This window comes from Microcebus murinus, chromosome 20 (genome assembly GCF_040939455.1).
Source record: "Microcebus murinus isolate Inina chromosome 20, M.murinus_Inina_mat1.0, whole genome shotgun sequence".
NCBI lineage: Eukaryota > Metazoa > Chordata > Mammalia > Primates > Cheirogaleidae > Microcebus > Microcebus murinus.
Window position 1 is genome coordinate 41,748 of NC_134123.1, and position 26,588 is coordinate 68,335.

General features: G+C 63.5%; 7 non-coding genes across 7 annotated transcripts; all 7 read left to right on the plus strand.

Moving 5' to 3' along the window:
• Positions 1–1,259: 1,259 nt before the first annotated feature.
• LOC142862850 (5S ribosomal RNA) lies at positions 1,260–1,378 on the plus strand. The gene has a single exon (XR_012913841.1). It is a non-coding gene; the product is annotated as a 5S ribosomal RNA (ribosomal RNA).
• Positions 1,379–4,919: 3,541 nt separating this feature from the next.
• LOC142862961 (5S ribosomal RNA) lies at positions 4,920–5,038 on the plus strand. Its single transcript, XR_012913855.1, has one exon. It is a non-coding gene; the product is annotated as a 5S ribosomal RNA (ribosomal RNA).
• A 3,526-nt stretch (positions 5,039–8,564) lies between these two features.
• On the plus strand, positions 8,565–8,683 carry LOC142863034 (5S ribosomal RNA). The gene has a single exon (XR_012913916.1). It is a non-coding gene; the product is annotated as a 5S ribosomal RNA (ribosomal RNA).
• A 3,549-nt stretch (positions 8,684–12,232) lies between these two features.
• LOC142862650 (5S ribosomal RNA) lies at positions 12,233–12,351 on the plus strand. The gene has a single exon (XR_012913747.1). It is a non-coding gene; the product is annotated as a 5S ribosomal RNA (ribosomal RNA).
• A 3,525-nt stretch (positions 12,352–15,876) lies between these two features.
• Positions 15,877–15,995, plus strand: LOC142862662 (5S ribosomal RNA). Its single transcript, XR_012913758.1, has one exon. It is a non-coding gene; the product is annotated as a 5S ribosomal RNA (ribosomal RNA).
• Positions 15,996–19,526: 3,531 nt separating this feature from the next.
• Positions 19,527–19,645, plus strand: LOC142862861 (5S ribosomal RNA). Its single transcript, XR_012913842.1, has one exon. It is a non-coding gene; the product is annotated as a 5S ribosomal RNA (ribosomal RNA).
• Positions 19,646–23,168: 3,523 nt separating this feature from the next.
• On the plus strand, positions 23,169–23,287 carry LOC142862873 (5S ribosomal RNA). The gene has a single exon (XR_012913844.1). It is a non-coding gene; the product is annotated as a 5S ribosomal RNA (ribosomal RNA).
• Positions 23,288–26,588: the final 3,301 nt, after the last annotated feature.

Here is a 26,588-nt window from a genome sequence, read left to right on the forward strand (position 1 = left end):
GGGCTTCGCATTCCCCCAGCAGCCAGTCGTGGGCTGAGGACACCTGGGGCGTTGGGAACTCCCTGGCTTCTCCTTGGCTTAACATCTGGAGCTGCTTGTGAATCGTGCCGCCACACACACCCGAGTGCAGGTGTCTTCTGCACAGACTGCGGGCCTCGCTCTTCTGAATGCCGCTAGCTCGCCACCCACCCACGGGTGAACCTGGTCAGGGTACTTTCTCTCGGGGGCAGACTCTGATCCTGGCGGGCTACCGGTGTTTCTGTTTGCTCGTTTCTTTCTTCCATTTCGGGAAAGGCTTCCTTACTGGGTGTGGAAATCTCCTATGCCTTTCCTCGCCTATTCTGTCAGCTTTAAAATTCTCTTTCAGTTGCCACCCTCACAGATGGATTAGGAAACTCTTTCCGGTGCACTCATTAGTGAAATGACCTCAATGAAGCTGGAATCCAATATCTAATCGCCGATTTTTAGCGAGTCCACACGCCAGGGTGGTCGGGGTCCAATGCAGCCCCGGCCAGGCCCAGGCCCCTTGGACTGGGCCACAGGAGGACACAGAGGAGGGTCCCGGCCCCCACGGTCGCGTTGCCGGCAGTTCTCCAAGGGCTTGGGCGTTTTCCAGAGGTAGGAGATGGAGGGGACTGATTTCTTCAGCGCCCCACAAACCACGCCACCCCACCCATGGGACACATCCCTAGAGAGAGAGAGAGACGCCCCATACACTCGCTCCCCTCCCCCATGCGCTGTGCCCCAGCCCGGGCCCGGGGGAATAGGCGGCAGCCCACCCACAGGGTGGGGGGCACAGCTGAAAGGGGTTGTCGGGGATGGCGGCCCCTGCCTGGGGTCAAAGGGCGGGCGACCCGCGCGTGCGCAATCGGCGGCGGCGGCGGCGGCGGCGGCGGCGGCGGCCACGAGCTGGGGGTGGGCCAGGCGAGGAGAGGAAGGGGGCTGGAAGGTCTCCACCTTGGCGAGTCCAGCCGTGGAGGCGCATCTTGTGTGAGTGTGAGTGAGTGAGTGTGAGTGTGTGTGTGTGTGTGTGTGTGTGTGTATAGAGAGACAGCCCCCCACCCCGGCCCGCCGCTCCCTGCCCGCCCCGCCCCGCCTGTCACCCCCGTCCCTCGGAGCCCGCCAGACCCGGCCGGTGAACTCAACAGGCCCGGCCCGGTGCGGGTCAGCGCCGGCGCGGGGCCTGGGGCGGGGGGAGGAGGCGGCGGGGAAGCGCAGAGAGGCTCGGCTTCTTGAGCGGGGCAGGGGCGCCCTCCGCCGTCTAGGGCCACACCACCCTGAACGCGCCCGATCTCGTCTGGTCTCAGAAGCTAAGCAGGGTCGGGCCTGGTTAGTACTTGGATGGGAGACCGCCTGGGAATACCGGGTGCCGTAGGCTTCTTCTTTTTTTTTTTTTTGTTTTGCCTCTTGTTCTGTCCCCTTTCTGGGAGCGAGTCGGCGGCCCGGGGTGGGGGTCACCCCCACCCTCAGCGCCCGCCGCGGTGCCTGGCGCCCCAGCCCGCACCGTGGGGCCTCCTCTTGTCCCAAGCCGCGACACCGCCGTCACGCGGCAGCATGCGTGGCTTCTGGACTGTCAGGTCTCAGACCAAAGGTCTGCTCTGTGGGAACCGACACGCTGGAGGAAACCTTGAGAGTCTGAGAGGGGAGGGAGTTCCAGAAGAAGGCCAGGATGTCATTTTGAGGGAGTATGTGACCAGAACTCGTCCCGTTGCTTTTGGGGTTCTATGGGCTACACGTAGGAATCTTTGGTGGTGGCACCTGATGTTGGGGGATCCGGAGTCACACCCAGACCTGCTCCACAGGCCTCCTTTTACTTTTCTCTTCGGATTCATTATGTTTAAAAAGTGTCTCTTATCTCTATGATTGCATTTTCTTTTCTCTCTCTTTTCAAGCAGATGATGGGAGTCCAAGTATTAAGGTGACATGTGTTGCCCGTGCCCCCCTCCCCCCTGTGTTCTTATTCATTTACCTCTGATGTTGTTCCAGCGTATTGTGGGGTTACCAATGTTAAGGTCGGGTACGTTGCCCTCTCCCAGCCTCCCCCCTCGGGTCAGAGCCTCAAGTGCGCCCATCCCCCAGTCGGTGCGCACCCACCCCGTTCCTAATGGAGGTGTATGCCCATCCCCTCCCCCCACCCGCCCGACACCCACCCGATGAAGGTGATTCCTCTGTGTCCACTTAGGTGTCCATCGGTTCGTACCCATTTGCTGGTGAGCGCGAGCACGTGGTGCTCGTGTGTCCATTCTTGGGCTACCTGGCTTACTGGAACGGGTTCCAGCTCTGGCCAGGAGAACCACGAGAGGTGCCCTCTCACCGCTGCTCCTCCTAGCTGAATAGCACTCCGTGGTGTCCACGCGCCACATTTCATTTACGCACTCGTGGGTCGATGGGCACTCGGGTCGCTTCCAGGTCTTTGCGATTGTGACTTGTGCCCTGACTCTAACCCTAACCCTTACCCAGCCCGTCTCCTCCTCGGCCCCTGCCTGACTGACTCCTTCCCGCCCGGCCTGTCACCTGTCACCGTCCTCTGCCCCTGCCTGACACGCTCCTCCCCGCCCGGGCCGTCACCGTCCTCGGCCCCTGCCTGACGGGGCTCCTCCGTCGCCTGGGCCTTCCAAGGGCTTGGTGTGGACGCTGGTTCCAGGACGCCCTCCCAGGAACCCGGTAGCAGGGCGGCCGCAGCGTCTCGCGCCACCCAACCGTCCGCCGGCCGGCGGCCGGCGCTAAGTGGCCTGCGGGGGACGTGCCCCCACTGTGGGGCGGGCGCCCAACCTGGTGTCTTCTCTGAGGCCCCGTGGCTGCTTTTCCCCCCCGCAAGGGGAGAGCCGCGGAGGTGGGGACCGCCTCCTCGTGGGGACGTACACCCAGCTCTCCACGTCGGATTCCGGGGCTCTCTGTCCTGCCAGAAGGCCCAGCTGGCCTGCGGGTCCTTAGAGTGGCAAAAACATCCGAAAACTGAGATTGAGGGTCCGGTGGTTGTCTGCACTTTTGTGCTGGGCACCCCAGGGAGGCCCGGGGGCTGGCTGGACAACGCGGTCTGCTGGGCACGGGGGGGGGTTTGGAGGAGCAACTGATGCCCTTTGCACTTTGGGTAGCAAGTGTCTGAGGTGTCTCTGAGCCCTGCGCCATGTCGGGGGGTGGGGTGGGGGGGTGGGAGGTCGGGGGGTGTGGAGGAGCAGGAGGAGGAGGAGGAGGAGGTGGGAAGGGCCGTGGCCTGCAGTCGTGTTCCCGGGGTGGCTTCTTCCACAGGCTGCTTGGCCTGGGCTCCCTGCACCTGGGCCTTTGGAGGACTGGCCCTGTGCTTGCCAACGCTTCCCCTGCAGGGACCCAGAGCTGGGAGGTTGCATCTCTCAGCCCTGGGTCGGGCAGAGCCCCAGCGGGCCATGCCCACAACCTCTCTCAGCACGGGTCCCCCAGAAGGCTCCTTTGGGACCAGGATTCTCTTGCGGGTGACTCTTTAAGGTCTGGCCCCTGGATGGAGGGGCACCAGGAGTAGAGGAGCAGGAAGGGGAAGGGGGTGGCCATGCGAGGGGACACTTTCAGGCCAAGTCCCAGCTTCAGCCTGATCCTCCTGGGAACCCCGGGGTGTACGTCACACCTCCTGGTTGTCCCGCTCTGAGACAAGGGCTCTGAGACAAGGAGCCGGGCTTCGCATTCCCCCAGCAGCCAGTCGTGGGCTGAGGACACCTGGGGCGTTGGGAACTCCCTGGCTTCTCCTTGGCTTAACATCTGGAGCTGCTTGTGAATCGTGCCGCCACACACACCCGGGTGCAGGTGTCTTCTGCACAGACTGCGGGCCTCGCTCTTCTGAATGCCGCTAGCTCGCCACCCACCCACGGGTGAACCTGGTCAGGGTACTTTCTCTCGGGGGCAGACTCTGATCCTGGCGGGCTACCGGTGTTTCTGTTTGCTCGTTTCTTTCTTCCATTTCGGGAAAGGCTTCCTTACTGGGTGTGGAAATCTCCTATGCCTTTCCTCGCCTATTCTGTCAGCTTTAAAATTCTCTTTCAGTTGCCACCCTCACAGATGGATTAGGAAACTCTTTCCGGTGCACTCATTAGTGAAATGACCTCAATGAAGCTGGAATCCAATATCTAATCGCCGATTTTTAGCGAGTCCACACGCCAGGGTGGTCGGGGTCTAATGCAGCCCCGGCCAGGCCCAGGCCCCTTGGACTGGGCCACAGGAGGACCCAGAGGAGGTTCCCGGCCCCCACGGTCGCGTTGCCGGCAGTTCTCCAAGGGCTTGGGCGTTTTCCAGAGGTAGGAGATGGAGGGGACTGATTTCTTCAGCGCCCCACAAACCACGCCACCCCACCCATGGGACACATCCCTAGAGAGAGAGAGAGACGCCCCATACACTCGCTCCCCTCCCCCATGCGCTGTGCCCCAGCCCGGGCCCGGGGGAATAGGCGGCAGCCCACCCACAGGGTGGGGGGCGCAGCTGAAAGGGGTTGTGGGGATGGCGGGCCCTGCCAGGGGTCAAAGGGCGGGCGACCCGCGCGTGCGCAATCGGCGGCGGCGGCGGCGGCGGCGGCGGCGGCGGCGGCGGCGGCGGCCACGAGCTGGGGGTGGGCCAGGCGAGGAGAGGAAGGGGGCTGGAAGGTCTCCACCTTGGCGAGTCCAGCCGTGGAGGCGCATCTTGTGTGAGTGTGAGTGTGAGTGTGTGTGTGTGTGTGTGTGTGTGTGTGTGTATAGAGAGACAGCCCCCCACCCCGGCCCGCCGCTCCCTGCCCGCCCCGCCCCGCCCCGCCCCGCTGTCACCCCCGTCCCTCGGAGCCCGCCGGACCCGGCCGGTGAACTCAACAGGCCCGGCCCGGTGCGGGTCAGCGCCGGCGCGGGGCCTTGGGCGGGGGGAGGAGGCGGCGGGGAAGCGCAGAGAGGCTCGGCTTCTTGAGCGGGGCAGGGGCGCCCTCCGCCGTCTAGGGCCACACCACCCTGAACGCGCCCGATCTCGTCTGGTCTCGGAAGCTAAGCAGGGTCGGGCCTGGTTAGTACTTGGATGGGAGACCGCCTGGGAATACCGGGTGCCGTAGGCTTCTTCTTTTTTTTTTTTTTGTTTTGCCTCTTGTTCTGTCCCCTTTCTGGGAGCGAGTCGGCGGCCCGGGGTGGGGGTCACCCCCACCCTCAGCGCCCGCCGCGGTGCCTGGCGCCCCAGCCCGCACCGTGGGGCCTCCTCTTGTCCCAAGCCGCGACACCGCCGTCACGCGGCAGCATGCGTGGCTTCTGGACTGTCAGGTCTCAGACCAAAGGTCTGCTCTGTGGGAACCGACACGCTGGAGGAAACCTTGAGAGTCTGAGAGGGGAGGGAGTTCCAGAAGAAGGCCAGGATGTCATTTTGAGGGAGTATGTGACCAGAACTCGTCCCATTGCTTTTGGGGTTCTATGGGCTACACGTAGGAATCTTTGGTGGTGGCACCTGATGTTGGGGGATCCGGAGTCACACCCAGACCTGCTCCACAGGCCTCCTTTTACTTTTCTCTTCGGATTCATTATGTTTAAAAAGTGTCTCTTATCTCTATGATTGCATTTTCTTTTCTCTCTCTTTTCAAGCAGATGATGGGAGTCCAAGTATTAAGGTGACATGTGTTGCCCGTGCCCCCCTCCCCCCTGTGTTCTTATTCATTAACCTCTGATGTTGTTCCAGCGTATTGTGGGGGTACCAATGTTAAGGTCGGGTACGTTGCCCTCTCCCAGCCTCCCCCCTCGGGTCAGAGCCTCAAGTGCGCCCATCCCCCAGTCGGTGCGCACCCACCCCGTTCCTAATGGAGGTGTATGCCCATCCCCTCCCCCCACCCGCCCGACACCCACCCGATGAAGGTGATTCCTCTGTGTCCACTTAGGTGTCCATCGGTTCGTACCCATTTGCTGGTGAGCGCGAGCACGTGGTGCTCGTGTGTCCATTCTTGGGCTACCTGGCTTACTGGAACGGGTTCCAGCTCTGGCCAGGAGAACCACGAGAGGTGCCCTCTCACCGCTGCTCCTCCTAGCTGAATAGCACTCCGTGGTGTCCACGCGCCACATTTCATTTACGCACTCGTGGGTCGATGGGCACTCGGGTCGCTTCCAGGTCTTTGCGATTGTGACTTGTGCCCTGACTCTAACCCTAACCCTTACCCAGCCCGTCTCCTCCTCAGTCCCTGCCTGACTGACTCCTTCCCGCCCGGCCTGTCACCTGTCACCGTCCTCTGCCCCTGCCTGACACGCTCCTCCCCGCCCGGGCCGTCACCGTCCTCGGCCCCTGCCTGACGGGGCTCCTCCGTCGCCTGGGCCTTCCAAGGGCTTGGTGTGGACGCTGGTTCCAGGACGCCCTCCCAGGGACCCGGTAGCAGGGCGGCCGCAGCGTCTCGCGCCACCCAACCGTCCGCCGGCCGGCGGCCGGCGCTAAGTGGCCTGCCGGGGACGTGCCCCCACTGTGGGGCGGGCGCCCAACCTGGTGTCTTCTCTGAGGCCCCGTGGCTGCTTTTCCCCCCCGCAAAAGGAGAGCCGCGGAGGTGGGGACCGCCTCCTCGTGGGGACGTACACCCAGCTCTCCACGTCGGATTCCGGGGCTCTCTGTCCTGCCAGAAGGCCCAGCTGGCCTGCGGGTCCTTAGAGTGGCAAAAACATCCGAAAACTGAGATTGAGGGTCTGGTGGTTGTCTGCACTTTTGTGCTGGGCACCCCAGGGAGGCCCGGGGGCTGGCTGGACAACGCGGTCTGCTGGGCACGGGGGGGGGGTTTGGAGGAGCAACTGATGCCCTTTGCACTTTGGGTAGCAAGTGTCTGAGGTGTCTCTGAGCCCTGCGCCATGTCGGGGGGTGGGGTGGGGGGGTGGGAGGTCGGGGGGTGTGGAGGAGCAGGAGGAGGAGGAGGAGGAGGTGGGAAGGGCCGTGGCCTGCAGTCGTGTTCCCGGGGTGGCTTCTTCCACAGGCTGCTTGGCCTGGGCTCCCTGCACCTGGGCCTTTGGAGGACTGGCCCTGTGCTTGCCAACGCTTCCCCTGCAGGGACCCAGAGCTGGGAGGTTGCATCTCTCAGCCCTGGGTCGGGCAGAGCCCCAGCGGGCCATGCCCACAACCTCTCTCAGCACGGGTCCCCCAGAAGGCTCCTTTGGGACCAGGATTCTCTTGCGGGTGACTCTTTAAGGTCTGGCCCCTGGATGGAGGGGCACCAGGAGTAGAGGAGCAGGAAGGGGAAGGGGGTGGCCATGCGAGGGGACACTTTCAGGCCAAGTCCCAGCTTCAGCCTGATCCTCCTGGGAACCCCGGGGTGTACGTCACACCTCCTGGTTGTCCCGCTCTGAGACAAGGGCTCTGAGACAAGGAGCCGGGCTTCGCATTCCCCCAGCAGCCAGTCGTGGGCTGAGGACACCTGGGGCGTTGGGAACTCCCTGGCTTCTCCTTGGCTTAACATCTGGAGCTGCTTGTGAATCGTGCCGCCACACACACCCGAGTGCAGGTGTCTTCTGCACAGACTGCGGGCCTCGCTCTTCTGAATGCCGCTAGCTCGCCACCCACCCACGGGTGAACCTGGTCAGGGTACTTTCTCTCGGGGGCAGACTCTGATCCTGGCGGGCTACCGGTGTTTCTGTTTGCTCGTTTCTTTCTTCCATTTCGGGAAAGGCTTCCTTACTGGGTGTGGAAATCTCCTATGCCTTTCCTCGCCTATTCTGTCAGCTTTAAAATTCTCTTTCAGTTGCCACCCTCACAGATGGATTAGGAAACTCTTTCCGGTGCACTCATTAGTGAAATGACCTCAATGAAGCTGGAATCCAATATCTAATCGCCGATTTTTAGCGAGTCCACACGCCAGGGTGGTCGGGGTCCAATGCAGCCCCGGCCAGGCCCAGGCCCCTTGGACTGGGCCACAGGAGGACACAGAGGAGGGTCCCGGCCCCCACGGTCGCGTTGCCGGCAGTTCTCCAAGGGCTTGGGCGTTTTCCAGAGGTAGGAGATGGAGGGGACTGATTTCTTCAGCGCCCCACAAACCACGCCACCCCACCCATGGGACACATCCCTAGAGAGAGAGAGAGACGCCCCATACACTCGCTCCCCTCCCCCATGCGCTGTGCCCCAGCCCGGGCCCGGGGGAATAGGCGGCAGCCCACCCACAGGGTGGGGGGCACAGCTGAAAGGGGTTGTCGGGGATGGCGGCCCCTGCCTGGGGTCAAAGGGCGGGCGACCCGCGCGTGCGCAATCGGCGGCGGCGGCGGCGGCGGCGGCGGCGGCGGCCACGAGCTGGGGGTGGGCCAGGCGAGGAGAGGAAGGGGGCTGGAAGGTCTCCACCTTGGCGAGTCCAGCCGTGGAGGCGCATCTTGTGTGAGTGTGAGTGAGTGAGTGTGAGTGTGTGTGTGTGTGTGTGTGTGTGTGTATAGAGAGACAGCCCCCCACCCCGGCCCGCCGCTCCCTGCCCGCCCCGCCCCGCCTGTCACCCCCGTCCCTTGGAGCCCGCCGGACCCGGCCGGTGAACTCAACAGGCCCGGCCCGGTGCGGGTCAGCGCCGGCGCGGGGCCTGGGGCGGGGGGAGGAGGCGGCGGGGAAGCGCAGAGAGGCTCGGCTTCTTGAGCGGGGCAGGGGCGCCCTCCGCCGTCTAGGGCCACACCACCCTGAACGCGCCCGATCTCGTCTGGTCTCGGAAGCTAAGCAGGGTCGGGCCTGGTTAGTACTTGGATGGGAGACCGCCTGGGAATACCGGGTGCCGTAGGCTTCTTCTTTTTTTTTTTTTGTTTTGCCTCTTGTTCTGTCCCCTTTCTGGGAGCGAGTCGGCGGCCCGGGGTGGGGGTCACCCCCACCCTCAGCGCCCGCCGCGGTGCCTGGCGCCCCAGCCCGCACCGTGGGGCCTCCTCTTGTCCCAAGCCGCGACACCGCCGTCACGCGGCAGCATGCGTGGCTTCTGGACTGTCAGGTCTCAGACCAAAGGTCTGCTCTGTGGGAACCGACACGCTGGATGAAACCTTGAGAGTCTGAGAGGGGAGGGAGTTCCAGAAGAAGGCCAGGATGTCATTTTGAGGGAGTATGTGACCAGAACTCGTCCCGTTGCTTTTGGGGTTCTATGGGCTACACGTAGGAATCTTTGGTGGTGGCACCTGATGTTGGGGGATCCGGAGTCACACCCAGACCTGCTCCACAGGCCTCCTTTTACTTTTCTCTTCGGATTCATTATGTTTAAAAAGTGTCTCTTATCTCTATGATTGCATTTTCTTTTCTCTCTCTTTTCAAGCAGATGATGGGAGTCCAAGTATTAAGGTGACATGTGTTGCCCGTGCCCCCCTCCCCCCTGTGTTCTTATTCATTTACCTCTGATGTTGTTCCAGCGTATTGTGGGGTTACCAATGTTAAGGTCGGGTACGTTGCCCTCTCCCAGCCTCCCCCCTCGGGTCAGAGCCTCAAGTGCGCCCATCCCCCAGTCGGTGCGCACCCACCCCGTTCCTAATGGAGGTGTATGCCCATCCCCTCCCCCCACCCGCCCGACACCCACCCGATGAAGGTGATTCCTCTGTGTCCACTTAGGTGTCCATCGGTTCGTACCCATTTGCTGGTGAGCGCGAGCACGTGGTGCTCGTGTGTCCATTCTTGGGCTACCTGGCTTACTGGAACGGGTTCCAGCTCTGGCCAGGAGAACCACGAGAGGTGCCCTCTCACCGCTGCTCCTCCTAGCTGAATAGCACTCCGTGGTGTCCACGCGCCACATTTCATTTACGCACTCGTGGGTCGATGGGCACTCGGGTCGCTTCCAGGTCTTTGCGATTGTGACTTGTGCCCTGACTCTAACCCTAACCCTTACCCAGCCCGTCTCCTCCTCGGCCCCTGCCTGACTGACTCCTTCCCGCCCGGCCTGTCACCTGTCACCGTCCTCTGCCCCTGCCTGACACGCTCCTCCCCGCCCGGGCCGTCACCGTCCTCGGCCCCTGCCTGACGGGGCTCCTCCGTCGCCTGGGCCTTCCAAGGGCTTGGTGTGGACGCTGGTTCCAGGACGCCCTCCCAGGAACCCGGTAGCAGGGCGGCCGCAGCGTCTCGCGCCACCCAACCGTCCGCCGGCCGGCGGCCGGCGCTAAGTGGCCTGCGGGGGACGTGCCCCCACTGTGGGGCGGGCGCCCAACCTGGTGTCTTCTCTGAGGCCCCGTGGCTGCTTTTCCCCCCCGCAAGGGGAGAGCCGCGGAGGTGGGGACCGCCTCCTCGTGGGGACGTACACCCAGCTCTCCACGTCGGATTCCGGGGCTCTCTGTCCTGCCAGAAGGCCCAGCTGGCCTGCGGGTCCTTAGAGTGGCAAAAACATCCGAAAACTGAGATTGAGGGTCCGGTGGTTGTCTGCACTTTTGTGCTGGGCACCCCAGGGAGGCCCGGGGGCTGGCTGGACAACGCGGTCTGCTGGGCACGGGGGGGGGTTTGGAGGAGCAACTGATGCCCTTTGCACTTTGGGTAGCAAGTGTCTGAGGTGTCTCTGAGCCCTGCGCCATGTCGGGGGGTGGGGTGGGGGGGTGGGAGGTCGGGGGGTGTGGAGGAGCAGGAGGAGGAGGAGGAGGAGGTGGGAAGGGCCGTGGCCTGCAGTCGTGTTCCCGGGGTGGCTTCTTCCACAGGCTGCTTGGCCTGGGCTCCCTGCACCTGGGCCTTTGGAGGACTGGCCCTGTGCTTGCCAACGCTTCCCCTGCAGGGACCCAGAGCTGGGAGGTTGCATCTCTCAGCCCTGGGTCGGGCAGAGCCCCAGCGGGCCATGCCCACAACCTCTCTCAGCACGGGTCCCCCAGAAGGCTCCTTTGGGACCAGGATTCTCTTGCGGGTGACTCTTTAAGGTCTGGCCCCTGGATGGAGGGGCACCAGGAGTAGAGGAGCAGGAAGGGGAAGGGGGTGGCCATGCGAGGGGACACTTTCAGGCCAAGTCCCAGCTTCAGCCTGATCCTCCTGGGAACCCCGGGGTGTACGTCACACCTCCTGGTTGTCCCGCTCTGAGACAAGGGCTCTGAGACAAGGAGCCGGGCTTCGCATTCCCCCAGCAGCCAGTCGTGGGCTGAGGACACCTGGGGCGTTGGGAACTCCCTGGCTTCTCCTTGGCTTAACATCTGGAGCTGCTTGTGAATCGTGCCGCCACACACACCCGGGTGCAGGTGTCTTCTGCACAGACTGCGGGCCTCGCTCTTCTGAATGCCGCTAGCTCGCCACCCACCCACGGGTGAACCTGGTCAGGGTACTTTCTCTCGGGGGCAGACTCTGATCCTGGCGGGCTACCGGTGTTTCTGTTTGCTCGTTTCTTTCTTCCATTTCGGGAAAGGCTTCCTTACTGGGTGTGGAAATCTCCTATGCCTTTCCTCGCCTATTCTGTCAGCTTTAAAATTCTCTTTCAGTTGCCACCCTCACAGATGGATTAGGAAACTCTTTCCGGTGCACTCATTAGTGAAATGACCTCAATGAAGCTGGAATCCAATATCTAATCGCCGATTTTTAGCGAGTCCACACGCCAGGGTGGTCGGGGTCTAATGCAGCCCCGGCCAGGCCCAGGCCCCTTGGACTGGGCCACAGGAGGACCCAGAGGAGGTTCCCGGCCCCCACGGTCGCGTTGCCGGCAGTTCTCCAAGGGCTTGGGCGTTTTCCAGAGGTAGGAGATGGAGGGGACTGATTTCTTCAGCGCCCCACAAACCACGCCACCCCACCCATGGGACACATCCCTAGAGAGAGAGAGAGACGCCCCATACACTCGCTCCCCTCCCCCATGCGCTGTGCCCCAGCCCGGGCCCGGGGGAATAGGCGGCAGCCCACCCACAGGGTGGGGGGCGCAGCTGAAAGGGGTTGTGGGGATGGCGGGCCCTGCCAGGGGTCAAAGGGCGGGCGACCCGCGCGTGCGCAATCGGCGGCGGCGGCGGCGGCGGCGGCGGCGGCGGCGGCGGCGGCGGCGGCGGCGGCCACGAGCTGGGGGTGGGCCAGGCGAGGAGAGGAAGGGGGCTGGAAGGTCTCCACCTTGGCGAGTCCAGCCGTGGAGGCGCATCTTGTGTGAGTGTGAGTGTGAGTGTGTGTGTGTGTGTGTGTGTGTGTGTGTGTATAGAGAGACAGCCCCCCACCCCGGCCCGCCGCTCCCTGCCCGCCCCGCCCCGCCCCGCCCCGCTGTCACCCCCGTCCCTCGGAGCCCGCCGGACCCGGCCGGTGAACTCAACAGGCCCGGCCCGGTGCGGGTCAGCGCCGGCGCGGGGCCTTGGGCGGGGGGAGGAGGCGGCGGGGAAGCGCAGAGAGGCTCGGCTTCTTGAGCGGGGCAGGGGCGCCCTCCGCCGTCTAGGGCCACACCACCCTGAACGCGCCCGATCTCGTCTGGTCTCGGAAGCTAAGCAGGGTCGGGCCTGGTTAGTACTTGGATGGGAGACCGCCTGGGAATACCGGGTGCCGTAGGCTTCTTCTTTTTTTTTTTTTTGTTTTGCCTCTTGTTCTGTCCCCTTTCTGGGAGCGAGTCGGCGGCCCGGGGTGGGGGTCACCCCCACCCTCAGCGCCCGCCGCGGTGCCTGGCGCCCCAGCCCGCACCGTGGGGCCTCCTCTTGTCCCAAGCCGCGACACCGCCGTCACGCGGCAGCATGCGTGGCTTCTGGACTGTCAGGTCTCAGACCAAAGGTCTGCTCTGTGGGAACCGACACGCTGGAGGAAACCTTGAGAGTCTGAGAGGGGAGGGAGTTCCAGAAGAAGGCCAGGATGTCATTTTGAGGGAGTATGTGACCAGAACTCGTCCCATTGCTTTTGGGGTTCTATGGGCTACACGTAGGAATCTTTGGTGGTGGCACCTGATGTTGGGGGATCCGGAGTCACACCCAGACCTGCTCCACAGGCCTCCTTTTACTTTTCTCTTCGGATTCATTATGTTTAAAAAGTGTCTCTTATCTCTATGATTGCATTTTCTTTTCTCTCTCTTTTCAAGCAGATGATGGGAGTCCAAGTATTAAGGTGACATGTGTTGCCCGTGCCCCCCTCCCCCCTGTGTTCTTATTCATTAACCTCTGATGTTGTTCCAGCGTATTGTGGGGGTACCAATGTTAAGGTCGGGTACGTTGCCCTCTCCCAGCCTCCCCCCTCGGGTCAGAGCCTCAAGTGCGCCCATCCCCCAGTCGGTGCGCACCCACCCCGTTCCTAATGGAGGTGTATGCCCATCCCCTCCCCCCACCCGCCCGACACCCACCCGATGAAGGTGATTCCTCTGTGTCCACTTAGGTGTCCATCGGTTCGTACCCATTTGCTGGTGAGCGCGAGCACGTGGTGCTCGTGTGTCCATTCTTGGGCTACCTGGCTTACTGGAACGGGTTCCAGCTCTGGCCAGGAGAACCACGAGAGGTGCCCTCTCACCGCTGCTCCTCCTAGCTGAATAGCACTCCGTGGTGTCCACGCGCCACATTTCATTTACGCACTCGTGGGTCGATGGGCACTCGGGTCGCTTCCAGGTCTTTGCGATTGTGACTTGTGCCCTGACTCTAACCCTAACCCTTACCCAGCCCGTCTCCTCCTCAGTCCCTGCCTGACTGACTCCTTCCCGCCCGGCCTGTCACCTGTCACCGTCCTCTGCCCCTGCCTGACACGCTCCTCCCCGCCCGGGCCGTCACCGTCCTCGGCCCCTGCCTGACGGGGCTCCTCCGTCGCCTGGGCCTTCCAAGGGCTTGGTGTGGACGCTGGTTCCAGGACGCCCTCCCAGGGACCCGGTAGCAGGGCGGCCGCAGCGTCTCGCGCCACCCAACCGTCCGCCGGCCGGCGGCCGGCGCTAAGTGGCCTGCCGGGGACGTGCCCCCACTGTGGGGCGGGCGCCCAACCTGGTGTCTTCTCTGAGGCCCCGTGGCTGCTTTTCCCCCCCGCAAAAGGAGAGCCGCGGAGGTGGGGACCGCCTCCTCGTGGGGACGTACACCCAGCTCTCCACGTCGGATTCCGGGGCTCTCTGTCCTGCCAGAAGGCCCAGCTGGCCTGCGGGTCCTTAGAGTGGCAAAAACATCCGAAAACTGAGATTGAGGGTCTGGTGGTTGTCTGCACTTTTGTGCTGGGCACCCCAGGGAGGCCCGGGGGCTGGCTGGACAACGCGGTCTGCTGGGCACGGGGGGGGGTTTGGAGGAGCAACTGATGCCCTTTGCACTTTGGGTAGCAAGTGTCTGAGGTGTCTCTGAGCCCTGCGCCATGTCGGGGGGTGGGGTGGGGGGGTGGGAGGTCGGGGGGTGTGGAGGAGCAGGAGGAGGAGGAGGAGGAGGTGGGAAGGGCCGTGGCCTGCAGTCGTGTTCCCGGGGTGGCTTCTTCCACAGGCTGCTTGGCCTGGGCTCCCTGCACCTGGGCCTTTGGAGGACTGGCCCTGTGCTTGCCAACGCTTCCCCTGCAGGGACCCAGAGCTGGGAGGTTGCATCTCTCAGCCCTGGGTCGGGCAGAGCCCCAGCGGGCCATGCCCACAACCTCTCTCAGCACGGGTCCCCCAGAAGGCTCCTTTGGGACCAGGATTCTCTTGCGGGTGACTCTTTAAGGTCTGGCCCCTGGATGGAGGGGCACCAGGAGTAGAGGAGCAGGAAGGGGAAGGGGGTGGCCATGCGAGGGGACACTTTCAGGCCAAGTCCCAGCTTCAGCCTGATCCTCCTGGGAACCCCGGGGTGTACGTCACACCTCCTGGTTGTCCCGCTCTGAGACAAGGGCTCTGAGACAAGGAGCCGGGCTTCGCATTCCCCCAGCAGCCAGTCGTGGGCTGAGGACACCTGGGGCGTTGGGAACTCCCTGGCTTCTCCTTGGCTTAACATCTGGAGCTGCTTGTGAATCGTGCCGCCACACACACCCGAGTGCAGGTGTCTTCTGCACAGACTGCGGGCCTCGCTCTTCTGAATGCCGCTAGCTCGCCACCCACCCACGGGTGAACCTGGTCAGGGTACTTTCTCTCGGGGGCAGACTCTGATCCTGGCGGGCTACCGGTGTTTCTGTTTGCTCGTTTCTTTCTTCCATTTCGGGAAAGGCTTCCTTACTGGGTGTGGAAATCTCCTATGCCTTTCCTCGCCTATTCTGTCAGCTTTAAAATTCTCTTTCAGTTGCCACCCTCACAGATGGATTAGGAAACTCTTTCCGGTGCACTCATTAGTGAAATGACCTCAATGAAGCTGGAATCCAATATCTAATCGCCGATTTTTAGCGAGTCCACACGCCAGGGTGGTCGGGGTCCAATGCAGCCCCGGCCAGGCCCAGGCCCCTTGGACTGGGCCACAGGAGGACACAGAGGAGGGTCCCGGCCCCCACGGTCGCGTTGCCGGCAGTTCTCCAAGGGCTTGGGCGTTTTCCAGAGGTAGGAGATGGAGGGGACTGATTTCTTCAGCGCCCCACAAACCACGCCACCCCACCCATGGGACACATCCCTAGAGAGAGAGAGAGACGCCCCATACACTCGCTCCCCTCCCCCATGCGCTGTGCCCCAGCCCGGGCCCGGGGGAATAGGCGGCAGCCCACCCACAGGGTGGGGGGCACAGCTGAAAGGGGTTGTCGGGGATGGCGGCCCCTGCCTGGGGTCAAAGGGCGGGCGACCCGCGCGTGCGCAATCGGCGGCGGCGGCGGCGGCGGCGGCGGCGGCGGCCACGAGCTGGGGGTGGGCCAGGCGAGGAGAGGAAGGGGGCTGGAAGGTCTCCACCTTGGCGAGTCCAGCCGTGGAGGCGCATCTTGTGTGAGTGTGAGTGAGTGAGTGTGAGTGTGTGTGTGTGTGTGTGTGTGTGTGTATAGAGAGACAGCCCCCCACCCCGGCCCGCCGCTCCCTGCCCGCCCCGCCCCGCCTGTCACCCCCGTCCCTTGGAGCCCGCCGGACCCGGCCGGTGAACTCAACAGGCCCGGCCCGGTGCGGGTCAGCGCCGGCGCGGGGCCTGGGGCGGGGGGAGGAGGCGGCGGGGAAGCGCAGAGAGGCTCGGCTTCTTGAGCGGGGCAGGGGCGCCCTCCGCCGTCTAGGGCCACACCACCCTGAACGCGCCCGATCTCGTCTGGTCTCGGAAGCTAAGCAGGGTCGGGCCTGGTTAGTACTTGGATGGGAGACCGCCTGGGAATACCGGGTGCCGTAGGCTTCTTCTTTTTTTTTTTTTGTTTTGCCTCTTGTTCTGTCCCCTTTCTGGGAGCGAGTCGGCGGCCCGGGGTGGGGGTCACCCCCACCCTCAGCGCCCGCCGCGGTGCCTGGCGCCCCAGCCCGCACCGTGGGGCCTCCTCTTGTCCCAAGCCGCGACACCGCCGTCACGCGGCAGCATGCGTGGCTTCTGGACTGTCAGGTCTCAGACCAAAGGTCTGCTCTGTGGGAACCGACACGCTGGATGAAACCTTGAGAGTCTGAGAGGGGAGGGAGTTCCAGAAGAAGGCCAGGATGTCATTTTGAGGGAGTATGTGACCAGAACTCGTCCCGTTGCTTTTGGGGTTCTATGGGCTACACGTAGGAATCTTTGGTGGTGGCACCTGATGTTGGGGGATCCGGAGTCACACCCAGACCTGCTCCACAGGCCTCCTTTTACTTTTCTCTTCGGATTCATTATGTTTAAAAAGTGTCTCTTATCTCTATGATTGCATTTTCTTTTCTCTCTCTTTTCAAGCAGATGATGGGAGTCCAAGTATTAAGGTGACATGTGTTGCCCGTGCCCCCCTCCCCCCTGTGTTCTTATTCATTTACCTCTGATGTTGTTCCAGCGTATTGTGGGGTTACCAATGTTAAGGTCGGGTACGTTGCCCTCTCCCAGCCTCCCCCCTCGGGTCAGAGCCTCAAGTGCGCCCATCCCCCAGTCGGTGCGCACCCACCCCGTTCCTAATGGAGGTGTATGCCCATCCCCTCCCCCCACCCGCCCGACACCCACCCGATGAAGGTGATTCCTCTGTGTCCACTTAGGTGTCCATCGGTTCGTACCCATTTGCTGGTGAGCGCGAGCACGTGGTGCTCGTGTGTCCATTCTTGGGCTACCTGGCTTACTGGAACGGGTTCCAGCTCTGGCCAGGAGAACCACGAGAGGTGCCCTCTCACCGCTGCTCCTCCTAGCTGAATAGCACTCCGTGGTGTCCACGCGCCACATTTCATTTACGCACTCGTGGGTCGATGGGCACTCGGGTCGCTTCCAGGTCTTTGCGATTGTGACTTGTGCCCTGACTCTAACCCTAACCCTTACCCAGCCCGTCTCCTCCTCGGCCCCTGCCTGACTGACTCCTTCCCGCCCGGCCTGTCACCTGTCACCGTCCTCTGCCCCTGCCTGACACGCTCCTCCCCGCCCGGGCCGTCACCGTCCTCGGCCCCTGCCTGACGGGGCTCCTCCGTCGCCTGGGCCTTCCAAGGGCTTGGTGTGGACGCTGGTTCCAGGACGCCCTCCCAGGAACCCGGTAGCAGGGCGGCCGCAGCGTCTCGCGCCACCCAACCGTCCGCCGGCCGGCGGCCGGCGCTAAGTGGCCTGCGGGGGACGTGCCCCCACTGTGGGGCGGGCGCCCAACCTGGTGTCTTCTCTGAGGCCCCGTGGCTGCTTTTCCCCCCCGCAAGGGGAGAGCCGCGGAGGTGGGGACCGCCTCCTCGTGGGGACGTACACCCAGCTCTCCACGTCGGATTCCGGGGCTCTCTGTCCTGCCAGAAGGCCCAGCTGGCCTGCGGGTCCTTAGAGTGGCAAAAACATCCGAAAACTGAGATTGAGGGTCCGGTGGTTGTCTGCACTTTTGTGCTGGGCACCCCAGGGAGGCCCGGGGGCTGGCTGGACAACGCGGTCTGCTGGGCACGGGGGGGGGTTTGGAGGAGCAACTGATGCCCTTTGCACTTTGGGTAGCAAGTGTCTGAGGTGTCTCTGAGCCCTGCGCCATGTCGGGGGGTGGGGTGGGGGGGTGGGAGGTCGGGGGGTGTGGAGGAGCAGGAGGAGGAGGAGGAGGAGGTGGGAAGGGCCGTGGCCTGCAGTCGTGTTCCCGGGGTGGCTTCTTCCACAGGCTGCTTGGCCTGGGCTCCCTGCACCTGGGCCTTTGGAGGACTGGCCCTGTGCTTGCCAACGCTTCCCCTGCAGGGACCCAGAGCTGGGAGGTTGCATCTCTCAGCCCTGGGTCGGGCAGAGCCCCAGCGGGCCATGCCCACAACCTCTCTCAGCACGGGTCCCCCAGAAGGCTCCTTTGGGACCAGGATTCTCTTGCGGGTGACTCTTTAAGGTCTGGCCCCTGGATGGAGGGGCACCAGGAGTAGAGGAGCAGGAAGGGGAAGGGGGTGGCCATGCGAGGGGACACTTTCAGGCCAAGTCCCAGCTTCAGCCTGATCCTCCTGGGAACCCCGGGGTGTACGTCACACCTCCTGGTTGTCCCGCTCTGAGACAAGGGCTCTGAGACAAGGAGCCGGGCTTCGCATTCCCCCAGCAGCCAGTCGTGGGCTGAGGACACCTGGGGCGTTGGGAACTCCCTGGCTTCTCCTTGGCTTAACATCTGGAGCTGCTTGTGAATCGTGCCGCCACACACACCCGGGTGCAGGTGTCTTCTGCACAGACTGCGGGCCTCGCTCTTCTGAATGCCGCTAGCTCGCCACCCACCCACGGGTGAACCTGGTCAGGGTACTTTCTCTCGGGGGCAGACTCTGATCCTGGCGGGCTACCGGTGTTTCTGTTTGCTCGTTTCTTTCTTCCATTTCGGGAAAGGCTTCCTTACTGGGTGTGGAAATCTCCTATGCCTTTCCTCGCCTATTCTGTCAGCTTTAAAATTCTCTTTCAGTTGCCACCCTCACAGATGGATTAGGAAACTCTTTCCGGTGCACTCATTAGTGAAATGACCTCAATGAAGCTGGAATCCAATATCTAATCGCCGATTTTTAGCGAGTCCACACGCCAGGGTGGTCGGGGTCTAATGCAGCCCCGGCCAGGCCCAGGCCCCTTGGACTGGGCCACAGGAGGACCCAGAGGAGGTTCCCGGCCCCCACGGTCGCGTTGCCGGCAGTTCTCCAAGGGCTTGGGCGTTTTCCAGAGGTAGGAGATGGAGGGGACTGATTTCTTCAGCGCCCCACAAACCACGCCACCCCACCCATGGGACACATCCCTAGAGAGAGAGAGAGACGCCCCATACACTCGCTCCCCTCCCCCATGCGCTGTGCCCCAGCCCGGGCCCGGGGGAATAGGCGGCAGCCCACCCACAGGGTGGGGGGCGCAGCTGAAAGGGGTTGTGGGGATGGCGGGCCCTGCCAGGGGTCAAAGGGCGGGCGACCCGCGCGTGCGCAATCGGCGGCGGCGGCGGCGGCGGCGGCGGCGGCGGCGGCGGCGGCGGCCACGAGCTGGGGGTGGGCCAGGCGAGGAGAGGAAGGGGGCTGGAAGGTCTCCACCTTGGCGAGTCCAGCCGTGGAGGCGCATCTTGTGTGAGTGTGAGTGTGAGTGTGTGTGTGTGTGTGTGTGTGTGTGTGTGTATAGAGAGACAGCCCCCCACCCCGGCCCGCCGCTCCCTGCCCGCCCCGCCCCGCCTGTCACCCCCGTCCCTCGGAGCCCGCCAGACCCGGCCGGTGAACTCAACAGGCCCGGCCCGGTGCGGGTCAGCGCCGGCGCGGGGCCTGGGGCGGGGGGAGGAGGCGGCGGGGAAGCGCAGAGAGGCTCGGCTTCTTGAGCGGGGCAGGGGCGCCCTCCGCCGTCTAGGGCCACACCACCCTGAACGCGCCCGATCTCGTCTGGTCTCAGAAGCTAAGCAGGGTCGGGCCTGGTTAGTACTTGGATGGGAGACCGCCTGGGAATACCGGGTGCCGTAGGCTTCTTCTTTTTTTTTTTTTTGTTTTGCCTCTTGTTCTGTCCCCTTTCTGGGAGCGAGTCGGCGGCCCGGGGTGGGGGTCACCCCCACCCTCAGCGCCCGCCGCGGTGCCTGGCGCCCCAGCCCGCACCGTGGGGCCTCCTCTTGTCCCAAGCCGCGACACCGCCGTCACGCGGCAGCATGCGTGGCTTCTGGACTGTCAGGTCTCAGACCAAAGGTCTGCTCTGTGGGAACCGACACGCTGGAGGAAACCTTGAGAGTCTGAGAGGGGAGGGAGTTCCAGAAGAAGGCCAGGATGTCATTTTGAGGGAGTATGTGACCAGAACTCGTCCCGTTGCTTTTGGGGTTCTATGGGCTACACGTAGGAATCTTTGGTGGTGGCACCTGATGTTGGGGGATCCGGAGTCACACCCAGACCTGCTCCACAGGCCTCCTTTTACTTTTCTCTTCGGATTCATTATGTTTAAAAAGTGTCTCTTATCTCTATGATTGCATTTTCTTTTCTCTCTCTTTTCAAGCAGATGATGGGAGTCCAAGTATTAAGGTGACATATGTTGCCCGTGCCCCCCTCCCCCCTGTGTTCTTATTCATTAACCTCTGATGTTGTTCCAGCGTATTGTGGGGGTACCAATGTTAAGGTCGGGTACGTTGCCCTCTCCCAGCCTCCCCCCTCGGGTCAGAGCCTCAAGTGCGCCCATCCCCCAGTCGGTGCGCACCCACCCCATTCCTAATGGAGGTGTATGCCCATCCCCTCCCCCACCCGCCCGACACCCACCCGATGAAGGTGATTCCTCTGTGTCCACTTAGGTGTCCATCGGTTCGTACCCATTTGCTGGTGAGCGCGAGCACGTGGTGCTCGTGTGTCCATTCTTGGGCTACCTGGCTTACTGGAACGGGTTCCAGCTCTGGCCAGGAGAACCACGAGAGGTGCCCTCTCACCGCTGCTCCTCCTAGCTGAATAGCACTCCGTGGTGTCCACGCGCCACATTTCATTTACGCACTCGTGGGTCGATGGGCACTCGGGTCGCTTCCAGGTCTTTGCGATTGTGACTTGTGCCCTGACTCTAACCCTAACCCTTACCCAGCCCGTCTCCTCCTCGGCCCCTGCCTGACTGACTCCTTCCCGCCCGGCCTGTCACCTGTCACCGTCCTCTGCCCCTGCCTGACACGCTCCTCCCCGCCCGGGCCGTCACCGTCCTCGGCCCCTGCCTGACGGGGCTCCTCCGTCGCCTGGGCCTTCCAAGGGCTTGGTGTGGACGCTGGTTCCAGGACGCCCTCCCAGGAACCCGGTAGCAGGGCGGCCGCAGCGTCTCGCGCCACCCAACCGTCCGCCGGCCGGCGGCCGGCGCTAAGTGGCCTGCGGGGGACGTGCCCCCACTGTGGGGCGGGCGCCCAGCCTGGTGTCTTCTCTGAGGCCCCGTGGCTGCTTTTCCCCCCCGCAAGGGGAGAGCCGCGGAGGTGGGGACCGCCTCCTCGTGGGGACGTACACCCAGCTCTCCACGTCGGATTCCGGGGCTCTCTGTCCTGCCAGAAGGCCCAGCTGGCCTGCGGGTCCTTAGAGTGGCAAAAACATCCGAAAACTGAGATTGAGGGTCCGGTGGTTGTCTGCACTTTTGTGCTGGGCACCCCAGGGAGGCCCGGGGGCTGGCTGGACAACGCGGTCTGCTGGGCAGGGGGGGGGTTTGGAGGAGCAACTGATGCCCTTTGCACTTTGGGTAGCAAGTGTCTGAGGTGTCTCTGAGCCCTGCGCCATGTCGGGGGGTGGGGTGGGGGGGTGGGAGGTCGGGGGGGGTGGAGGAGCAGGAGGAGGAGGAGGAGGAGGTGGGAAGGGCCGTGGCCTGCAGTCGTGTTCCCGGGGTGGCTTCTTCCACAGGCTGCTTGGCCTGGGCTCCCTGCACCTGGGCCTTTGGAGGACTGGCCCTGTGCTTGCCAACGCTTCCCCTGCAGGGACCCAGAGCTGGGAGGTTGCATCTCTCAGCCCTGGGTCGGGCAGAGCCCCAGCGGGCCATGCCCACAACCTCTCTCAGCACGGGTCCCCCAGAAGGCTCCTTTGGGACCAGGATTCTCTTGCGGGTGACTCTTTAAGGTCTGGCCCCTGGATGGAGGGGCACCAGGAGTAGAGGAGCAGGAAGGGGAAGGGGGTGGCCATGCGAGGGGACACTTTCAGGCCAAGTCCCAGCTTCAGCCTGATCCTCCTGGGAACCCCGGGGTGTACGTCACACCTCCTGGTTGTCCCGCTCTGAGACAAGGGCTCTGAGACAAGGAGCCGGGCTTCGCATTCCCCCAGCAGCCAGTCGTGGGCTGAGGACACCTGGGGCGTTGGGAACTCCCTGGCTTCTCCTTGGCTTAACATCTGGAGCTGCTTGTGAATCGTGCCGCCACACACACCCGAGTGCAGGTGTCTTCTGCACAGACTGCGGGCCTCGCTCTTCTGAATGCCGCTAGCTCGCCACCCACCCACGGGTGAACCTGGTCAGGGTACTTTCTCTCGGGGGCAGACTCTGATCCTGGCGGGCTACCGGTGTTTCTGTTTGCTCGTTTCTTTCTTCCATTTCGGGAAAGGCTTCCTTACTGGGTGTGGAAATCTCCTATGCCTTTCCTCGCCTATTCTGTCAGCTTTAAAATTCTCTTTCAGTTGCCACCCTCACAGATGGATTAGGAAACTCTTTCCGGTGCACTCATTAGTGAAATGACCTCAATGAAGCTGGAATCCAATATCTAATCGCCGATTTTTAGCGAGTCCACACGCCAGGGTGGTCGGGGTCCAATGCAGCCCCGGCCAGGCCCAGGCCCCTTGGACTGGGCCACAGGAGGACACAGAGGAGGGTCCCGGCCCCCACGGTCGCGTTGCCGGCAGTTCTCCAAGGGCTTGGGCGTTTTCCAGAGGTAGGAGATGGAGGGGACTGATTTCTTCAGCGCCCCACAAACCACGCCACCCCACCCATGGGACACATCCCTAGAGAGAGAGAGAGACGCCCCATACACTCGCTCCCCTCCCCCATGCGCTGTGCCCCAGCCCGGGCCCGGGGGAATAGGCGGCAGCCCACCCACAGGGTGGGGGGCACAGCTGAAAGGGGTTGTCGGGGATGGCGGCCCCTGCCTGGGGTCAAAGGGCGGGCGACCCGCGCGTGCGCAATCGGCGGCGGCGGCGGCGGCGGCGGCGGCGGCGGCCACGAGCTGGGGGTGGGCCAGGCGAGGAGAGGAAGGGGGCTGGAAGGTCTCCACCTTGGCGAGTCCAGCCGTGGAGGCGCATCTTGTGTGAGTGTGAGTGAGTGAGTGTGAGTGTGTGTGTGTGTGTGTGTGTGTGTGTATAGAGAGACAGCCCCCCACCCCGGCCCGCCGCTCCCTGCCCGCCCCGCCCCGCCTGTCACCCCCGTCCCTCGGAGCCCGCCAGACCCGGCCGGTGAACTCAACAGGCCCGGCCCGGTGCGGGTCAGCGCCGGCGCGGGGCCTGGGGCGGGGGGAGGAGGCGGCGGGGAAGCGCAGAGAGGCTCGGCTTCTTGAGCGGGGCAGGGGCGCCCTCCGCCGTCTAGGGCCACACCACCCTGAACGCGCCCGATCTCGTCTGGTCTCAGAAGCTAAGCAGGGTCGGGCCTGGTTAGTACTTGGATGGGAGACCGCCTGGGAATACCGGGTGCCGTAGGCTTCTTCTTTTTTTTTTTTTTGTTTTGCCTCTTGTTCTGTCCCCTTTCTGGGAGCGAGTCGGCGGCCCGGGGTGGGGGTCACCCCCACCCTCAGCGCCCGCCGCGGTGCCTGGCGCCCCAGCCCGCACCGTGGGGCCTCCTCTTGTCCCAAGCCGCGACACCGCCGTCACGCGGCAGCATGCGTGGCTTCTGGACTGTCAGGTCTCAGACCAAAGGTCTGCTCTGTGGGAACCGACACGCTGGAGGAAACCTTGAGAGTCTGAGAGGGGAGGGAGTTCCAGAAGAAGGCCAGGATGTCATTTTGAGGGAGTATGTGACCAGAACTCGTCCCGTTGCTTTTGGGGTTCTATGGGCTACACGTAGGAATCTTTGGTGGTGGCACCTGATGTTGGGGGATCCGGAGTCACACCCAGACCTGCTCCACAGGCCTCCTTTTACTTTTCTCTTCGGATTCATTATGTTTAAAAAGTGTCTCTTATCTCTATGATTGCATTTTCTTTTCTCTCTCTTTTCAAGCAGATGATGGGAGTCCAAGTATTAAGGTGACATGTGTTGCCCGTGCCCCCCTCCCCCCTGTGTTCTTATTCATTTACCTCTGATGTTGTTCCAGCGTATTGTGGGGTTACCAATGTTAAGGTCGGGTACGTTGCCCTCTCCCAGCCTCCCCCCTCGGGTCAGAGCCTCAAGTGCGCCCATCCCCCAGTCGGTGCGCACCCACCCCGTTCCTAATGGAGGTGTATGCCCATCCCCTCCCCCCACCCGCCCGACACCCACCCGATGAAGGTGATTCCTCTGTGTCCACTTAGGTGTCCATCGGTTCGTACCCATTTGCTGGTGAGCGCGAGCACGTGGTGCTCGTGTGTCCATTCTTGGGCTACCTGGCTTACTGGAACGGGTTCCAGCTCTGGCCAGGAGAACCACGAGAGGTGCCCTCTCACCGCTGCTCCTCCTAGCTGAATAGCACTCCGTGGTGTCCACGCGCCACATTTCATTTACGCACTCGTGGGTCGATGGGCACTCGGGTCGCTTCCAGGTCTTTGCGATTGTGACTTGTGCCCTGACTCTAACCCTAACCCTTACCCAGCCCGTCTCCTCCTCGGCCCCTGCCTGACTGACTCCTTCCCGCCCGGCCTGTCACCTGTCACCGTCCTCTGCCCCTGCCTGACACGCTCCTCCCCGCCCGGGCCGTCACCGTCCTCGGCCCCTGCCTGACGGGGCTCCTCCGTCGCCTGGGCCTTCCAAGGGCTTGGTGTGGACGCTGGTTCCAGGACGCCCTCCCAGGAACCCGGTAGCAGGGCGGCCGCAGCGTCTCGCGCCACCCAACCGTCCGCCGGCCGGCGGCCGGCGCTAAGTGGCCTGCGGGGGACGTGCCCCCACTGTGGGGCGGGCGCCCAACCTGGTGTCTTCTCTGAGGCCCCGTGGCTGCTTTTCCCCCCCGCAAGGGGAGAGCCGCGGAGGTGGGGACCGCCTCCTCGTGGGGACGTACACCCAGCTCTCCACGTCGGATTCCGGGGCTCTCTGTCCTGCCAGAAGGCCCAGCTGGCCTGCGGGTCCTTAGAGTGGCAAAAACATCCGAAAACTGAGATTGAGGGTCCGGTGGTTGTCTGCACTTTTGTGCTGGGCACCCCAGGGAGGCCCGGGGGCTGGCTGGACAACGCGGTCTGCTGGGCACGGGGGGGGGTTTGGAGGAGCAACTGATGCCCTTTGCACTTTGGGTAGCAAGTGTCTGAGGTGTCTCTGAGCCCTGCGCCATGTCGGGGGGTGGGGTGGGGGGGTGGGAGGTCGGGGGGTGTGGAGGAGCAGGAGGAGGAGGAGGAGGAGGTGGGAAGGGCCGTGGCCTGCAGTCGTGTTCCCGGGGTGGCTTCTTCCACAGGCTGCTTGGCCTGGGCTCCCTGCACCTGGGCCTTTGGAGGACTGGCCCTGTGCTTGCCAACGCTTCCCCTGCAGGGACCCAGAGCTGGGAGGTTGCATCTCTCAGCCCTGGGTCGGGCAGAGCCCCAGCGGGCCATGCCCACAACCTCTCTCAGCACGGGTCCCCCAGAAGGCTCCTTTGGGACCAGGATTCTCTTGCGGGTGACTCTTTAAGGTCTGGCCCCTGGATGGAGGGGCACCAGGAGTAGAGGAGCAGGAAGGGGAAGGGGGTGGCCATGCGAGGGGACACTTTCAGGCCAAGTCCCAGCTTCAGCCTGATCCTCCTGGGAACCCCGGGGTGTACGTCACACCTCCTGGTTGTCCCGCTCTGAGACAAGGGCTCTGAGACAAGGAGCCGGGCTTCGCATTCCCCCAGCAGCCAGTCGTGGGCTGAGGACACCTGGGGCGTTGGGAACTCCCTGGCTTCTCCTTGGCTTAACATCTGGAGCTGCTTGTGAATCGTGCCGCCACACACACCCGGGTGCAGGTGTCTTCTGCACAGACTGCGGGCCTCGCTCTTCTGAATGCCGCTAGCTCGCCACCCACCCACGGGTGAACCTGGTCAGGGTACTTTCTCTCGGGGGCAGACTCTGATCCTGGCGGGCTACCGGTGTTTCTGTTTGCTCGTTTCTTTCTTCCATTTCGGGAAAGGCTTCCTTACTGGGTGTGGAAATCTCCTATGCCTTTCCTCGCCTATTCTGTCAGCTTTAAAATTCTCTTTCAGTTGCCACCCTCACAGATGGATTAGGAAACTCTTTCCGGTGCACTCATTAGTGAAATGACCTCAATGAAGCTGGAATCCAATATCTAATCGCCGATTTTTAGCGAGTCCACACGCCAGGGTGGTCGGGGTCTAATGCAGCCCCGGCCAGGCCCAGGCCCCTTGGACTGGGCCACAGGAGGACCCAGAGGAGGTTCCCGGCCCCCACGGTCGCGTTGCCGGCAGTTCTCCAAGGGCTTGGGCGTTTTCCAGAGGTAGGAGATGGAGGGGACTGATTTCTTCAGCGCCCCACAAACCACGCCACCCCACCCATGGGACACATCCCTAGAGAGAGAGAGAGACGCCCCATACACTCGCTCCCCTCCCCCATGCGCTGTGCCCCAGCCCGGGCCCGGGGGAATAGGCGGCAGCCCACCCACAGGGTGGGGGGCGCAGCTGAAAGGGGTTGTGGGGATGGCGGGCCCTGCCAGGGGTCAAAGGGCGGGCGACCCGCGCGTGCGCAATCGGCGGCGGCGGCGGCGGCGGCGGCGGCGGCGGCGGCGGCGGCGGCCACGAGCTGGGGGTGGGCCAGGCGAGGAGAGGAAGGGGGCTGGAAGGTCTCCACCTTGGCGAGTCCAGCCGTGGAGGCGCATCTTGTGTGAGTGTGAGTGTGAGTGTGTGTGTGTGTGTGT